Raw genomic sequence first — 6,000 nt, 5'->3', positions numbered from 1 at the left:
AGTGTGTGATTTGTGAGGTGTATATGATGCAGTGTGTGATGTATGAGGTGCAGTGTATGATGTACAAGGTGTATGTAGTGCAGTGTGTGATTCAGTGTGATGTATGAGGTGTATGTGGTGCAGTGTGTGATGTATAAGGTGTATGTGGTGCAGTGTGTGATGTATGTGGTGCGGTGTGTGATTTGTGAGGTGTATGTGGTGCAGTGTGTGATGTACGAGGTGTATGTGGTGCAGTGTGTGGTGTATGTGGTGCAGTGTATGATGTATGAGGTGTATGTGATGTATGAGGTGTGTGATGTGTATATGGTGCAGTGTTTGAGGTGTATGTAATGCAGTGTGTGATGTATGAGGTGAATGTGGTGCAGTGTGGGATGTATGAGATGTATGTGGTGCATTGTGTGATGTATGTGGTGCAGTGTGTGATGTATGAGGTGTATGTGGTGCAGTGTATAATGTATGAGATGTATGTGGTGCAGTGTGTGATGTATGTGGTGCAATGTGTTATTTGTGGGTGTATGTGATGCAGTGTGTGATGTACAAGGTGTATGTGGTGCAGTGTGTGATGTACAAGGTGTATGAGGTGCAGTGTGTGATGTACAAGGTATATGTGGTGCAGTGTGTGATGTATGAGGTGTATGTAGTGCAGTGTGTGATCTACGAGGTGTATGTGTTACAGTGTGTGATGTATAAGGTGTATGTGGTGCAGTGTGTGATGTATGAGGTGTATATGTTGCAGTGTGTGATGTTTATGTGGTGCAGTGTGTGAGGTGTATGTGGTGCAGTGTGTGATGTGTGAGGTGTATGTGGTGCAGTGTGTGATGTGTGAGGTGTATGTGGTGCAGTGTGTGATGTACGAGGTGTATGTGGTGCAGTGTGTGATGTATGAGGTGTATGTGGTGCAGTGTGTGATGTATGAGTTGTAATTGGTGCAGTTTGTGATGTATAAGGTGTATGTGATGCATTGTGTGATGTGTATATGGTGCAGTGTGTGTGATGTGTATGTGGTGCAGTGTTTGAGGTGTATGTGGTGCAGTGTGTGATGTACAAGGTGTATGTGGTGCAGTGTGTGATGTACGAGGTGTATGTGGGGCAGTGTGTGATGTACGAGGTGTGTGGTGCAGTGTGCGATGTATGAGATGTATGTTGTGCAGTGTGTGATGTATGTGGTGCAGTGTGTGATGTATGAGATGTATGTTGTGCAGTGTGTGATGTATGTGGTGCAGTGTGTGATGTATTTGGTGCAGAGTGTGATTTGTGAGGTGTATGTGGTGCAGTATGAAATGTATGTGGTGCACTGTGTGATGTACGAGGTGTATGTGGTGCAGTGTGTGATGTACGCGGTGCAGTGTGTGATGTACGAGGTGTATGTGGTGCAGTGTGTGATGTACGAGGTGTATGTGGTGCAGTGTGTGATGTATGAGGTGTATGTGGTGCAGTGTGTGATGTATGAGTTGTAATTGGTGCAGTTTGTGATGTATGAGGTGTATGTGATGCATTGTGTGATGTGTATATGGTGCAGTGTGTGATGTGTATGTGGTGTAGTGTGTGAGGCGTATGAGGTGCAGTATGTGATGTACGCGGTGTATGTGGTGCAGTGTGCGATGTACGAAGTGTATGTGGTGCAGTGTGCGATGTACGAAGTGTATGTGGTGCAGTGTGCGATATACAAGGTGTATGTGGTGCAGTGCGTGATGTATGAGGTGTATGTGGTGCAGTATGTGATGTACTAGGTGTATGTGATGGAGTGTGTGATGTACGAGGTGTGTGGTGCAGTGTGTGATGTACGAGGTGTATGTGGGGCAGTGTGTGATGTATGACATGTATGTTGTGCAGTGTGTGATGTATGTGGTGCAGTGTGTGATGTATTTGGTGCAGAGTGTGATTTGTGAGGTGTATGTGGTGCAGTATGAAATGTATGTGGTGCAGTGTGTGATGTACGCGGTGTGTGTGGTGCAGTGTGTGATGTACGAGGTATATGTGGTGCAGTGTGCGATGTACGAAGTGTATGTGGTGCAGTGTGCGATATACGAGGTGTATGTGGTGCAGTGTGTGATGTATGAGATGTATGTGGTGCAGTGTGTGATGTACGAGGTGTATGTGGGGCAGTGTGTGATCTACGAGGGGTATGTGGTGCAGTGTGTGATGTGTGAGGTGTATGTGGTGCAGTGTGTGATGTTAGGTGTTTTGTGGTGCAGTGTGTGATGATCACACACTGCACCACATACATCGATAGATTACACACTGCTGTCACCTTGTTCTGCACGTCCATCTTTGAGCTAGCCCCTCCTCCTTAAAGCTCCCGCCAGCTTTCTCTGATGCAGGACACTGTACCGGCAAAACTAACCAATAACAAAGCTCCATTGATGCACTTCCATGCCGTTCAGAGCGCCCTGCGCTGATGAATGGCATGGAAAATTCTACGGCGTATTGGTTCACGTTAAACTTTTTTCATAGAGTAAAACAGCCTGAACAGAAAACTATGACGCTTGTACGGGCGTTATTGCGACTTCTGGTCTGAAGTTATCCCCACATTCCCATATCATCAATACAGTGTAATACTGCTGGTAATTACCCGATGAACAAGCAAACGGCAGATCTTGCCAATTACAATCTGCCACTGGCATATAACTGTACAGCATGGAGACAAGCTATGGTACAATGATCGCTCCTCCCCATACTGTGGACAAGATCGCTGCATGTAATAGGAACGGTCTCCTCAGGAAGCGAGCAAGTGATTCCTTCCTTATTGCCTGTTAAATCTGCCTATGTAATACAGCCTTTACACACACTACCAACAACATACAATCCCACACAGCCCCACACACAAGACACCCCCCCTCCGCATACACACAGCTGCCCCCCATCTCAGTGTACAATCCCACACAGCCCACCACACAAGACACCCCCCTCAGCATACACACAGCTGTCCCCCATCACACAGCCTCCTTCACATACAACCCACAGGCAGCACCCTTCAACACAACCCCCCATCTCAGTACAATCCCTCACAGACACCTCCCTAAAACACAGACCCCTCCATCACAACATAAAATGCAACACAGCCCCCCTATACAACCAGATACCCCCTCCGTCAGCATCCACAACCACCCCCTACCATCTCAGTGTACAATCCCTCACAGCCTCCCTCACATACAACCTACAGACATCACCCTACTACACAGCTCCCCCTCTCAGCATACAATGCAACACAGCCCCCCATATACAATCCAGACACCTTAGAGCACAGTCCCCCCATACAACCAGATACCCCCTCCCTCACCCATAACCACCCCACTACCATCTCAGTGTACAATCCCACACAGTCCCCCTCACATACAACCCAGACACCACCCTACTACACAGCCTCCCATTTCAGCTTACAAACATAGCCCCCCCCCCAGCATACAATCAAACACAGCCCTCCCCATACAGACAGATACCCCCTCCCTCAGCATCCACAACCACCCCCTACCATCTCAGTGTACAATCCCTCACATAAAACCCACAGACACCACCCTAATACACAGCCCCCCCCCCCCCCACACATATACAACCAGATACCCCCTTCCCTCTGCATCCACACAGATGTCTCCCATCTCAGTGTACAATCCCTCACATAAAACCCACAGACACCACCCTAATACACAGCCCCCCCCCCCCCACACACATATACAACCAGATACCCCCTTCCCTCTGCATCCACACAGATGTCTCCCATCTCAGTGTACAATCCCTCACATAAAACCCACAGACACCACCCTAATACACAGCCCCCCCCCCCCCACACACATATACAACCAGATACCCCCTTCCCTCTGCATCCACACAGATGTCTCCCATCTCAGTGTACAATCTTTCAATGCATATCCCTAGCAGGTTCACAGTATAAAATCACACAAAAAAGCGCACGTGTGCTACACGGCGCAGCATTTTTCTAACCACAAGTATCACACAGCAGCCCACCACATCTCAGTGTACAGTCCCTAACAGTCCCTCAGTACAAAATAAGTAACAAAATTATTAGGGTTCCGCGTACTTCTACTGGGCTGCAGTTTTTTTTTGTTCACTCCCCACGCTGCTGACACTTGCGAGTTCCATGATCCATGTGAAAAAACCTTCACACTCTTGGAAAAAGCACGCGGTTCTCCTGTTTACGATCCACGTGATCTGGGAGTGCCACGTGATGTTGTGACGTCAGTAGGTCCTTGCCGAGTATAGTATTTAGCCATTACCCTATATGTTGAAGGCAACTGTGGGAGGGAGTCATATTATTTACATGGGACTGAATGTTGAGGGGTAATGCTATTTACATGGGACTGCATGATGAAGGTGGCTAGGGAGGGGGTGATTTTATTTACATGGGACTGTATGTTGAAGGTGTCTGGGGGAGGGAGTGATGTTATTTACACGGGACTGAATATTGAGGGGGGGATGTTATTTACATTGGACTTTATTTTGGAGGGGGCTGTAGATAGAGAGGGATGTTATTTACATGAGACTGTATATTGGAGGGTGCTGGAGAGATGGTGTGATGGTATTTATATGGGACTCTATGGTGAAGGAGGGAAATAATGTTATTTACATGGGACTGTATGGTGGAGAAGCTGAAGAAATATAATTTCTTAGAACAGTAAACGGAAGAATATTGGTCGACTTAGAGAACTGGGCCATATTCATTGGGACTTGGGCCCCGGATCTTTTGAGACCCTAGCAACGCCCCTACCTCTAGTCTTGTCCCAGTAACTATACATGATGTACTGGTACTACTCCTCCAGTCACAGCCCAGTAATAATATATGATGTACTGGTGTGTACTATTATTCCTATCACGTCCCAGTAACTATATATGATGTACTGGTATGTACAGTTGTGTTCAAAATAATAGCAGTCAGACATCACTAACCTGATCAATCACTGTTTTTGGTATAAATGATATTTCTACATGGCAAATAAATTACTAGCAGGTGTAGTAGAGTAATAGAAATCCAACAGACCCAACAGTCATGACATGCATACTGCTGATTCTGTGTAATTGAATAACTAATTGAAAGGGGCATGTTCAAAATAATAGCAGTGTGGAGTTCAATGAGTGAGGTCATTCATTCTTTGAAAAACAGGTGGCAATTATTGCCCTTATTTAAGGAAGGAAGGCAGCAAATGTTGTACATGCTGGTTACAGTGCATTTCTCTGAAATTCTGAGGAAAATGGGTCGTTCCAGACATTGTTCAGAAGAACAGAGTACCTTGATTAAAAAGTTGATTGGAGAGAGGAAAACATAAAGCAGTGCAGAAAATGATAGGCTGCTCAGCTAAAATGATCGCAAATGCTTTAAAATGGCAACCAAAACCTGAAAAATGCGGAGGAAAGCGAAAAGCTATGTGAAGCCAAGCTATCTGCAAGAAACCCCCGCAAAGTCCCACTGTTGAAAAAAAGACATGTGCTGAAGAGGTTACAATTTGCCAAAGAGCACATTGACTTGCCAAAAGAGAAATGGCGCAACATTTTGTGGACTGATGAAAGTAAGACTGTTCTTTTGGGGTCTAGTGACCGGTGACAGTTTGTCAGACGATACCCAAACACTGAATTCAAGCCTCAGTACACTGTGAAGACAGTGAAGCATGGTGGCACAAGCATCATGATATGGGGATGTTTCTCATACTAAGGTGTTTTGCCTATTTATCTCATACCAGGGATCATGGATCAGTTTGAATACATCAGAATACTTGAGGAGGTCATGCTGCCTTATGCTGAAGAGGAAATGCCCTTGAAATGGGTGTTCCAACAAGACAACGACCCCAAACACACCAGTAAACGTGCAACATCCTGGTTCCAGACCAACAAGATTGACGTTAAGGAGTGGTCAGCCCAATCCCCGGATCTTAATCCAATAGAAAACTTGTGGGGTGACATCAAAAATGCAGTTTCTGAGGCAAAAACAAGAAATAGAGGAGAACTGTGGAATGTAGTCCAATCATCCTGGGCTGGAATACCTGTTCACAG

This window comes from Bufo gargarizans, chromosome 1 (genome assembly GCF_014858855.1).
Source record: "Bufo gargarizans isolate SCDJY-AF-19 chromosome 1, ASM1485885v1, whole genome shotgun sequence".
NCBI lineage: Eukaryota > Metazoa > Chordata > Amphibia > Anura > Bufonidae > Bufo > Bufo gargarizans.
The sequence above is the reverse complement of the archived record's forward strand: the minus strand, read 5'-3'. Positions refer to the sequence as shown.